This window comes from Nelusetta ayraudi, unplaced genomic scaffold (assembly GCF_046127955.1).
Source record: "Nelusetta ayraudi isolate G7.1 ecotype Tasmania unplaced genomic scaffold, CSIRO-AGI_Nayr_v1 ptg000097l, whole genome shotgun sequence".
NCBI lineage: Eukaryota > Metazoa > Chordata > Actinopteri > Tetraodontiformes > Monacanthidae > Nelusetta > Nelusetta ayraudi.
In genome coordinates this window covers 981,517-993,952 of record NW_027466147.1, presented here as the reverse complement: position 1 = coordinate 993,952, position 12,436 = coordinate 981,517, and the positions used below count along the sequence as shown (strand labels likewise).

Below are 12,436 nucleotides of genomic sequence, written 5' to 3'. Positions count from 1 at the left end.
CTAAAGGAAAGAATGAAAAATCACACATCCAGACACTTTTAAAGCTTTAATCAAAGTTGCTTCAACACTGCCCGACTTTCAGAGCAGTCAGATTTCGGTTAAACTGATCCGTTTTGAGTCGAACAGAATGCAGGAACTCCTCATCCTTGATGTGTGTCTGTCCCGCCAGGCCATCATCATGTCTGCGGCCCCTCGGCGCTCTCTCAGACCTCCGTCCTGCCAACTCCAGCCAGGAGGGCCTGCAGGACATCGTGTCGCCACGGCGCGGGGGCTGAAAGCCGGCTTGGTAGGAGCAGATTGCTGCCTAATTGTGCTTTTCAGGGCTGCTGTGCCGCGTCTGGGCCGTAGGAGGTTGTCGGGAGGGGGGGGGGGGGGGGGGGCGGGAAGTGGTGTCTGGGGTGGGAGAGGGGAGGGGCGGTGTAGCCAGCGGATGCGGCACCGGCGGAATCCAGCCTGGTAGGGTCTCATTGATCAGCAAGAGGCAAAGGTCAGCCAGAGTGATGCATCTGCAGGGTGGACGGCGGCCACCGGGGGTGGCAGCAGAAGGATTTTCTGAGATTCTGCTACTTTCTCGTGGTCGACTTTTTTTTTTTTTTTTTGCCCTAAAATAACAGAACACACACACGAAAGAGGAAAAAAAAAAAACAGAGCAGCAGGCAGATCTCATCTCCAGCTTGGCTCATCTGCTTCACCCGGCCGCCCACCCTTCCCACCATTACGCACTCCGAGGCTGGATGATCCATCTCCCTCCCTCCTCCCCTCCCTTCCTCCTCTCCATATCTTTCACCCCCCCGCCCCACACCTACCCCCGAGCGCTATACTCCGCCAGCCGAGCCCTGCTATTTTCACCCCGCACACATCCGTCGCTGCACTTATCCAGCCTCAGACGGGCTGCTGGCTCGATGGCTAAACGGATTATCCAACAACAGAGCACCTCTCTCCCTTCTGCCTCTCTCTCCTTCCGCACTCCTCCTTGCCGTCGGGTCCTCAGAGGCGGGTGCGGGGGGAGTGAGGAGGGGGGGGAGTGGTGGGGCGCCTATTGAGCGGGGCTCATGGCTCTCCACTAGCCGGGCTCTTTATTGAGGCGTCTATGGGGCTTTATGCTGCCAGCGCTCGGCCTTGCCCTCGCCGTCATCAATCATCCTCGGCTCCGGGGCTGCTATCCGCGACCCAGACAGGCGGCCAATCGCGGGGCCTTCCAGGAACCTCTATAGGAGATGGAGGAAAAAGAGGCAGAAAGACAGGGGGGGGGGGGGGGGGGACAAGAGAATGACTCTGTTTCTGTTGCTGCTGCCAGTCTGATTTGATTGGCATCTTCTGTACCTTCTGGGTGCATGACCACACTGGTATAAAACCAAGTCCGGCCCGCGCCAAATCTGATTAGGCGGCGAAGTGAGAGTGTGAGTCATAAAAGCCCGCATAACCGGGTTAAAATAATAATTATAGTCGGTGTGTGGCAGCAATAACAAAGCCTTTTTATGAAAGATCTATATTAATCTGATAAGTTTGAATTCCAGATGAGTTCCCAAGTATTGCAGCAAAAACTGTAAATCCCCAAAGAAATAAAAGAGGAATATTCTGACAGATTAAACCCTACAAGTTTCTGCGAGATCATTTAAAGAAACTGGCTTTCCACTTTCCTCTCCTCCATCAACACTGTCTGGTTCTTCTTCTTCTTCCTTTTTTTTTCTTTTTTTTTTACTAAACTCTGAACGTGTTTTTTCCCCTTGTCTTTTCCTCCTCTTCCCCTTCCAATCTCTCTCTGCAGCCCTGAGCTCTCATCCTGCTCCAGGAGGAATAGGCCAAATCTGATTACAGACCTATTTTACAGCAGACGCCAGGGCGCAATAAAGGGAGAGAGAGCACGGAAACGGGACTCTGCCCATCAATTAGATCTCTATTAGCAGCCAATGCAGACCTCACCTCAGGAAACGCCGGGGCCCTGAAATTAAACAATTCTTCAAGCCCGACAAGCCCGTCAACCCGACTGCACGAAGAGGGAGAGGAGTGTCCGAGACGCAGCGCTTACGTTTACAACACGTGATACGAAGCCATGAGGACTGAACAAGAACTAAATGCGAAAAGGGTCCAAGGTTTGAAATTTAAAAAAAAAATCATTCTCAATAGTTATTTTAAAAATACAGGGAGGTCAAATACAGGCACAATAACAACCTTAAATATTGATTTTCTGAGGAAACTCTGTTGGGACCTTAAACACATTTGGCAAGGAACATAAACAAGGCGGCCGCTGGGGGCGGAGCCAACACCCGGCTGTCACTAACCTGGGAGAGGTATCCATGGCCCATTGTGACATCACAAAGGATTCTCTGCACTGCAGCCTTTATCAGGTGCTTTCTCCAAGCGAAAGAAGTAAAGACCGGACTTTCCTAATGCTGGGACATCACTGAAAGACAGGAGGCGCATATTACTCTCCGAAAAGCAGTGAACACGTCATATTTAAGCTGTTCTGCAGTCCGGTTACAGTGACTGTCGTCAAACACATCCCCGTGCCATTAATCCCCGGCTGTTGACCTGCTGACCTGAGGCGGGACGAGATGTCACTGTTGGATAATTAGCGGCGGCATCAGGCCCCATCTGAGGCATCTCCCCTCTCTGTTACTGCGTTTTTATAAGCCTGAACGTGTGTCCGTGCACTGCACTGAAAAGAGTGTTGTTGCAGGAGATGCTGGTGGATCAGCGTGGATGCAGCTCCTCCTTATCTTGTTCGCTGCTGCATCCGTATCACCTGTGGGATGTGACTTTGCACCAGCGGCTGAACCCGCCACCTGTCAGCCAGTGTTGTTACACCTCGCAGGATTTATCATTTCCAGTCATGGGGGAAATGTTGTTTTGCTTAAGAGCAGTCGGGCGTTTCGCAGATCTTTCACCCCGCCAGACTCTTTAATGTCTTGCAGAATGCAGTGGCCCCGATGCTTCATGATCAGACACACAGTCCGCGAACAATCTCAGCCTGTTTCTCTGCACACTGCGGCCCGCATCTCTCTCCACTTGCCCCCATCAAAGGACAGGGCCATTTATCATCGCGGGGGACAGCTCTGCACTTTTTTTTTTTTCTCTCTCTCTCTCTCTCTCCCTCTCGCTACCTTTCCCGTTCTGCTCCTCCACCACCAAATTCAGCATTTTTATGGAAAACCGCAGTCATTTTGATTGATGAAATCCAAAGATGTCCAAAACAATCCCCGAGATCCCCAACTGTGGCGCACCGGCAGGGGTGCTGCAGTGTTGCCATTGTTCCCCGCGAAGAAAGGAGCGCGTCCGGGGAACACCATGCAGGAGGAGAGAAAAATCCCGATTTTCAGCTCAAAAGGGGCAGAAAAGCGTTTCTTTACAGGCAGTGGGAAAGTGGAGGAGAAGCCTTTCCACTCGCACATGGAAACAATACTTGCTTGGCCTTTTTTTTCTCTTTCTCTTCCCTCTTTTCGATGCATAAAGACGAGAATAAACAGGGCAGATGAATGAATTGATTATTTTACTGTGAGGGTTGATGTTATTTGTGTCGGCTCGGGTGACTGGTGCAGCACACTCCCTCTCTCTCTCTCTCTCTCTCACACACACACACACTCACCCTCCCTTTCATCCCGCGCATTGAGTCAAACTGCGCACACAGACGCCTTTGTGCGTCACGGAGTAGCGCCAAGGAAAAACAAAATAAATGATAATAACAGTAAACAACCATTCCTTAAAGACGCGGATCCCGGATCCCGGAGCGGATCGTGGCTCTTGTTTACCCACGCTTGTCTTGTTTGCGGTGATTCATAACGTCACAAGAAATGTCACCTGTCTGGCCCTAATTGCCACCTTCTGTTATTAATACCTCGAGCACACCCTTTCCCCCCCAACCCCCTTTCTTTTTTTCTTTTTCTCTTTTTTTTTCTTTTTTCCTTTTTTTTTTGCACCCGCGGAAATAAGCCCTTATTGCGTACTTAATACAGCGTCACCCAGAGGGAGATCCAATAAATCTCCCTTTAACGGGCGCCTCTCCCCCTCCACCAAAAAGCTCCTCCGGGCGAGTGGAGGCCATGTCAAGATTGCGATTGTGTGCGCCAGCGCTTAGGAGCAGCTGCTCCCAGGACAGACAAGCCCTTGTCAATTAGGCGCTGACAAGCAGGTCCTCCAACCGCCTGCGGGAAGCTCCGGCAGCCGGCGGTGTACAGTCCCCGCAATTAGTATCAATTTCTGTCGCGACCTCCTCGGAGCTGCGCAGACACAGGACGGCTAAATGGCCAAACATTGTCCAAATAACACCGAGAGCCACGAATGACAGCGCAGTAATGGCTGGTTGGGAGGGAGGGCGAGGGGACGGGAGGGGCCGTGTTAACCTGGCGGCGCGCTGCAGGCTGCTAGAGGAAGAAACCCCTTTGGCAAGGAGGACACAAACAAAAATATACTGGGTGGATTAACACGTTGCCAGATATATTTTTGTGCAGCAGTAACAGGCTTGTGAGATTATTCTAAATATCGCGAGCAATGAAATGTGGTACGGAAACAATGCAACAAATCCATAGGATTTATAGTTGTTATATTTCTTCACTAATCAATTAAATTAATTGGGCTCATCAACACCATAACAAGGGGTTTCCTCCTGCGCAAATTTAACGAGGCAATAACGTGTTTACCTCCCAGTCAATAGGTGTCACTCTCACTGTTCTGTTCTGCTGGTTGGTTTGTGAAATAATGTCAGTGTTGGTGTTTTGGTAATAAGGCAAACATCATAGGGAAGAAACCTATCAAAATCATTTGTTGGAAGAATTTCGAGGGGGAAAATGTGTCTGTGAGTGGATGCAGTTGCCAATTATGAATGTTATATTCCTAAAATTCTCTAAAATAAAATTAGTGACACTTTAAGCTGTCAGGCCTTTGGTTACTGGAGGTTAGATCTGCTGAGCGCTCCTGTCTTGGTCCATTTTGGTTTCCATGTTTTAGCTTAGATGTTACTTGACAACATTCCAACAGCTTACCTGTGCAGCAGAAAAGTGGTGGCCATGTGGTGGCTTTTCTGACCAGTTTTGGTCTTGTGCTCGGCCTGGGAATAATGAACCAATACTGATTGAAGTCTTGCTCCATCTGGCTCGTCTGAAAGTATAGAGCAAATAGCAAAAAAATAATAAAACATCCAAAAAGCCGACAAGGAGTCCCAATGCGGACAACACATAGAGAACTTGTGGTATCAGTGCAGGTGTTCTGCTATATTGGCTCAGAGATCCCCAGGCAACTTGTTCCAATTTAGACGCTATGAAGAGTTTTGCTCTAATACAGGAAAATATACACTTTCCTTGCACATCTTTCCAAACGTGTTGCAGTGTAATTATTTTTTAATTATTTCTCTTCTTCAGATTGTTGTCTATGCCACCTCTGAATCTTTGGGGCTTCTGGCCGGATAAGTGTTCTATTTTATTTTTTGTCACAGACAAAGCAGTTCAACTGACCGCTCTATCAGACACGTATTTGTCATTTACAGTCAAAAGGCCTTTGTCGAGCGGGGACGAGCCTCGGTGGTCCCACCGAAAACAAAATGCTCAGTATTTTGTGGGTCCATGAGAGAGTAAATAAACGTCAAGCCGGCTCTGTCACAACACTGACAGCCAGTGGACGGATTGCTCGCCATGCACCCTTTTGTAAACGGTGTCACCGCAAGCAGCTGGTGGTGGCATTCCCGTGCCTTGGACGCTGCCCTTTGGCCCCTGAGGGGGGGTTGGACTTCGGACAGGGCGGTCCAGTCGTCTCCACAGCGCCGCTATAGCGCCGGGTCAGCGGGGCCAAGTTTCCAGCGGGAGAAGCTGGAGGCACGGACGGCGAACAAAAAGGCCGCAGCTCACCGAGCCAGTGGGATCATTAGTATGAGCGTTTGTTTAACTAATTAGCAAGCTGGGCAGCAGAGGGGAGGCTTCTATAGGCAACGTCATGCACGTCATAAACGCAGCGACGGCGCCGACCCCTGCGCTTCAGTGCGCTGGTCAAAACGCCGCTGCGTGAATGATGTGCGCAGATTGGTGCTGCGGGGTGCGCGGAAATTTGATTTCAAGGGGCGGTGGGGGGTGGGCGTGCGGGGTAAGACGGGGTTGCGGGGCTCAAAGCGCGGTGTCCGGACGGTCACCCGCGACAGTTAAGACAGCGCATGGGAAGTTGCCGCTCAATGAACTGCGGGGACTTTGCGCTGCGGAACAATCAAGGCATTTGTCCGCTCAGCGCGCCTTCAAAGTACAGGATGGGGACATGGGGCATGCACACTGAAGTTCAAGAACAGTGCAAACAGCACATGCCAACAAAAGGGGCCGCGCACAGCGTTGAGCGTCAGCGGAGGACTTCGCGGGAGCGGTTGTGGGAAGGAGAGGGAGGAAAGGGGAGGGGGGGGGGGGGGTTGGAGGGGTTGCGGGTCCCGCGTTAAATATGGGAAAGTTTGGGGAGCGAGGTCGGCGGGTCAAGAAAAGTCAACAAGAGAGCAGTCCTGATGACAGAAGGAATTTAATATCAAAAATGCATAAATCTTCAAGTGAGGGCAGGCGCACAATGGGCACAAAGGGGGCGAGTGTTCGAGTCAACACAGATTTGTTGTTGGCGATTAAATGGATCGGGCCAAGTTGTTAACATTTAGCACAAAACGCTGGCACTAGAATGAGGCGGTGAGGTGGTGGTGGTGGTGGTGGTGGTGGTGGTGCAAAGCAGGGCGACCGTGACGGACGGACGGCGCCTGTGAGGCAGAGATGAGGCTGGAAAACGCACGTCAGGTTTTGGCTGGAGATTAAAGGTGAACTCGTTCTTCGGTCCTGAACATGTTGCTGTTTCGGTGCTGTTAAGCTTTAATACGCACGGCCTTGACGCGCTTACACTTTCTTTTGCCCCTTTATCAGTTGAGCTTCTCGGGCTCCCTGACTCGCAGTCGTCACGGCGCGGTTATCAGTCATTCCGGGCTCACGCATCAATCTTTCCCTCTCGCGGGGAATAGGCGCGCATTTGTCTCCAGCAACGTCCACCGCGACTGCCACTGCGCCAAACTGGACGCTGCGATGAGAACTCTGTCTGACCTTCGCCCTCAGCCCCTGCCAAGCCCCGGCAAGTTCCCCGACAGTCGCAAACAACTCTGAATTCCATAATTCTTCGCGTGGATGGGGAAAAAAGGCACGATTAGGGGGTGAAATCCTTCCTTTTTGACAATTTAATAGTGCAAACTAATCATCCGGTTGACACGGGCCATTCATCTCAGCGCGGGCAGACAAAGACAAGGCCTTTTCCATAGGTTCGTCTGGATCCTGCAGTCACAGCGGCCTCTATTTTGGGATCAAGTGCACAATAAAAGCATTGTGACTGCCTAATGGCTATGTTTGTGAAGCCACCCAAAACCAAATGTATTAAATGCATTTTTTTGTGCACGGGGTAAAAGAGGGACTGACTCGGACGTCAGAAGTGGGAGGATTAAAAAGCAGGGATATAGCACCAAAATTCATGCTCCAAGGCAACCAAACCGGGAGACAAAAGGTGTGAGATTACAAAAAAAAAAAAAAAAAAAAAAAAAAACTCAAGAAAAATCAGAATCCACAGAAATGCTTAAACCCCCCCCCAAGTTATGAATTCGTTTCTGAATCAATTTAGCGGTGCGGGCATTTTCCAAACATCCTCTTGCGGGAGTAACAAGGCAGGGAAATTGATCCGGTGAGACCTCACCTCTCGGTGCGCCTCAATAACAGAGACATCAGCCTCTCCCGACGACTGTATAATTTTTAATATATATGCAATAAATGTTCAATTTGTTTCCAGAAAATGACGGGAAATAATAACGTCAAATTTTAGAGCCATCCATTACGGCCAAACAACGCTCGTGCGTGCGCGCTCCAAACGCGCAGAGCTTTGATTAATTCGCGCACTGATTGTGTTTGATGAAGCAATAACGTTGCAGCGCTGCACTCTGGACCGTTTTCTCTGCAGGGAAACAAATATGACGGTGGCTATAGGCTGGGATATTTCTTTAAAAAGAGTAGGGGGGGGGGGAGCATATCAATATGTATTTATTAAAATCACCCTGTTTTTATGGCCCTGTCTGACGGTCTGTGCAGGTGGGGTCCGTCCGTGTCCTCAAGGGCAAATTTCCAGGCAAGTATCAAATTAGGAATGACGTCCAATTATGGCTGTCACACTATTTCCCACAGCAGTAGTCATTTAGAAAACAATATTCATCCTCGGACACATCGAAATAATCCCCCATAGAATACAAACACTAATTTTGCCTAATTGGATCTTATTGGTGAGAAAGTTATTTTTTTTGTCTTTGTCTCTCGCCCCCTTATTTCAGAGTCTCATCAAATCCTTTCATTAATTAATTTAATTAAGATAATTGCGTGTTTTAACTGACGCATTTCAAAAATCCTGAGTTGATATTTTTACGAAATGCTTCTTTAATGCAGATTGGCAAAGGGTCCCGTTTTGTTTGTTGCCCTCTATGGCTCAATTTAGGAATTTTTTTAAAGAAAGGTTTTACTATTATTTTAACTCGAGACTTTCATGTAAATTCATTGTCAAAGGCTAAATATTTGACCAATTTTAGAGTTTTCTTCTTTTTTTTTTAGGGTTTGTTTGTGTTTTCATCCTGGTTCCATATAAGCAGCCTCTCACAGAGCTCCAGAAACAATTTAGCCCTGTGTTGACAGCTTCCAAACTGATGCCTTTTTTTGACCTTGCACGTGTTTGGCTGGGGTCAAAAACGGGGACATCTGATTGGGAGGTTTGTCACTAAACTTGCAGAGGGATCAATGGCTTGTGAGACATCACAAAGGGGGGCATTTACGGAGCATTTTGAAAAATGAAGTCAATTATAGAAGTGAAGGATGGACACTTTTTTCCATTTCTTATTTCGCTGACATGGCAGACACAGATTAGAACAAAAGTGGAATATCTAAATGTTGGGTTACTAAAACTTGGAATAATGTTGATATAGTGGGTTTGTTGTGCTTTGATGAATAATTTGATCATCAAGTGTAAAAAGTGGCGCAAAGGAATTTTCTAAAGCGACGCTAAATCAATGACTGAATCTGCTTTTAATCGCATTTTAAACGGGAAAGTAGTGAACGCTGTGTCAAAAAAAAAAAAAAACATACTGATGTGATGTGATGAGGCTATACGGCGTATACCTGCATATCACTGCATTATCGCCTGCACAACACTGGTCACATTGTTTGTTAGTTTTTGTGTAACACAGTAACGTCGCTGGCGTGCAGGTCGGAGGAGGCCGAGGTGGGACGGACGGTGGTCTCGGATCACTGTAGACCTTGACACAAAGTGCATGAAGTTGGCCGATCCCTCTCCAACCATTTGATTAATTCACTCCCATTCAGGCCCGAGCGAGCAAGGAGTGGAGGGACGTGACCGGTGACATAATAGGCTCTGTCAAACAGCCGCGCAAAAACGCCCAGGCCATTTGTGGTGACAATCCTGATGCCATCAGAGCCATTGGAAAAGCCCCCATTCAGCCCAGAAACAAACATAGCTTCACTCCAAAAAAAGGGGGAAAGTCAGCTTTCTGGTGAATCTCCCCCTTTTTATTCTCTCCTTCTTTGTGTCGGCGGCGCTTTGGCTCGAAGCGCGCCGGGCACCAGTTTCCCCTGCAGCGGTTTGCGGAGGCAATGAGCAGGAAAACAAACACGTTGTTCTTAATAACGTTAATTAATGAGGAGGCCCCTCCTCTGGTGGCGAGAGCTGCGGAGACATTTCTGCATTGGTCATTTTATGTTGGAAATGATGAAGCATAAACTGTGCACGACGTGATTCAAACGTCTCTTTTGGATTTTGTTCTTTGTGTGAGAAATCTAGCATAAATGACACAAAAAAAGTCAATAATGCTATTGGGGTTTTGCTTGTTTTTTGTTTATGGTAAAAGAAAGGTAAATTGTTAGCGTTGAAGTAGAAGTCAGGGAATGTGACAAGCAGAAGCTCTACGAATAAGAAGCTTTTCTGACAAAAGCCTTTGGAAATATTTCACCAGTCTGGTCAGACGCCTCTGCAAAGAATGAAAATCTTCTTGTCAATTCTCACATTATATCCAAATTCAACATCGGAATTGTTTTGCTTTTTCATATATGCTTTTCATCCCTTTTAATTTGGAATCTCTACGGAGAAAAACAAACCACATCATCTTCAGGAAATTACTGCTGCTTGGTTTTTATATTGGTTGTTTTTGCAAAACAAACAAACAACCGGTTATTTTTCGATTGAATAACCGTCATCGTTGTTGTTGTTGTTGTTGTTGTTGTTGTTGTTGTTGTTGTTGTTGTTGTTGTTGTTGCAGCTGCTGCTGCTGCTACTGCAATTATTACACCAAAGTCCTGTTTACAAGATCAAATTAGAATCAAATGAACCAAGTTTTTTTTATTATTATTATTAATAATAATAATAATAATAATAATAATAATAATAATAATAATAATAATAATAATAATAATAATAATAATTGTACCTATTTGTAACACATGAAAAAAGTGTCCATCTTCCCCATGTTTTTATTATGGATATTTAAGTTTACCTCTAGTTTTTTTTTTTCTCTCTCTCTCTCTCTTCTGTATTTTTCCCCAAAAAACTCAGCACTTTAATTTAAATACGCCTCCTCTATTTTTCCCCATTGAGTCCTACAGGGGTATGTTCCGTGTAGACTAAAGTAAACTCAGTCCCTGCAGCTCTTCGTGAAAGCTCCTAGTCAACGAGTGATGAGACGCCTTCATCGTCTCCTCCAACAAAGACATGAAAGGCTCATGCACAAGTCTGTTGGTGACTCGTTTTGTCTGCCTTTTCTTGACGCGCTGCCTCCGAGGAAAACACACCGTGTCCCCCCTTTTGCCTCGGCACATCAAACCGACTCTTTCTTTCTTCGCGCTGCTTGTCGTGATGTTCAGCCCCGGCCACACCCTGTTTGTTTGCCGACACCGAGATGGAGCGATTACAAGCGCATTCCTCCGAGAATACACGGCTGTTTATTCCTTTGCCTTTGGACTGTCACTCAGCCGCTTTTCTTTGGTTCCCTCCCTGGAAACTGCTGGTGCAGAAGTAATTAGGGAGGAAGGATTAAATAAATACAAGGCTAAAAAGAAGGCCGAGATTTTCTTTTTCGAAAAAATAATAATAATTTAAAAAAAAATCTCGGCCTGCATGAATAAAGAAAAGTCTTGTTTTTCGTTGATTTCTGTTAAAGTGTCATGATGGTATCATATTGTTTGATCAAATTATTATTATTATTATTATTATTATTATTATTATTATTATTATTATTATTATTATTATTATTATTATTATTATTATACTTTTGTTTTATGACAGCAACTAAAGTGAAACGAATATTTTAAGATGAATTGTCACAGTTTGTCTGACCATGACTTCATGACTATATTATAATCTATCTCCAGAACTATTAGTAATAGTAATGTTTTAGTGTACACATTTGATATTTTATTTATTTGTTGTTGTTTTTTTATAATAAAAAAAAGAGAGAGAGAGAATTTTTTTTTTTTTTAAACTAGGTTGGAAATAAGCAAATTTACCGGGAAATAAATCAATATGTTTGAATGCATGAACATTTCTTTGGATGAAATTCTCAAAAGAAAATTTAGTTTTCCAATTATTTACTTCTTTGCGTGAAACCGCATCTAACGCACTAGTAAAATAGTGTATGTAATAAAATCGTAGTCCTCCAAAATATCTTTGTTTCTTCTCTTTGCGACTCTGAATTTTTAGGATGGAGAACCGTTTTGCGCGTTTTTGTGCGGTAAAACCCCAATAGGAGTAAAATAGCCGATATGATTACCTTAAATAATACTTGACATGCATATTACATATATCGAGAAACTATGTGAAACGAGCTCAATCTCATTCCTCGGCAGCCCCGCAAAATTAAAAATCCGGGCGCTAAAATGAAGTCTCATTTAAAATTCTCACCTTGAGCTCTCCGGTGATTGCTAATGGTCCGAGAGGAGCTGACGTGTCTAAAAAAAAATCATCAACTATATTCTCAGTGCGCGCTAATAGTGCATGAGCTCAGTGCGAATATTGAATCGGAGCAGAGGGAATATAGCGACAATGCTTATTTTCGGCAGGCAGAATCGTCGTTTAAATGTAGAAAATGCATGCGAGGCAGGACGCTGCAGCCTTACTTACTCTGTGCGCTGTGCCCAGTCTCCGCGTCTTAATTTTACGAGCCCTAATTCCCAAACGCGGAAAGTGTCAAAAAATTCTGCGACTATTTCTCAGAGATTCCCTCTTAACAAGTGGAAACTTAGTGTCCTCCTGCACCATTTTATACATGATGAGCCGTCAGTAATGGGATTATTAAACAAAAACGTTTCAGGCGCTGGCGTTAACCTTTTTTAATGCCTAATTAGGTTTTGCAAAGAAATAATTAGATTCTACAGTGCTTACACTGCCTATATTTTCAAATGGCATC

The 12,436-nt window shown here is 45.9% G+C and overlaps 1 long non-coding RNA gene across 1 annotated transcript; it reads right to left on the bottom strand.

The window, feature by feature from the left end:
* Positions 1-737: 737 nt before the first annotated feature.
* LOC142902730 (uncharacterized) lies at positions 738-12,303 on the bottom strand. The gene is made up of 3 exons (XR_012929138.1): positions 12,151-12,303; positions 4,980-5,094; positions 738-2,404 (listed from the first exon to the last, which is right to left on the bottom strand). It is a non-coding gene; the product is annotated as an uncharacterized LOC142902730 (long non-coding RNA).
* Between the last annotated feature and the right edge of the window lie 133 nt (positions 12,304-12,436).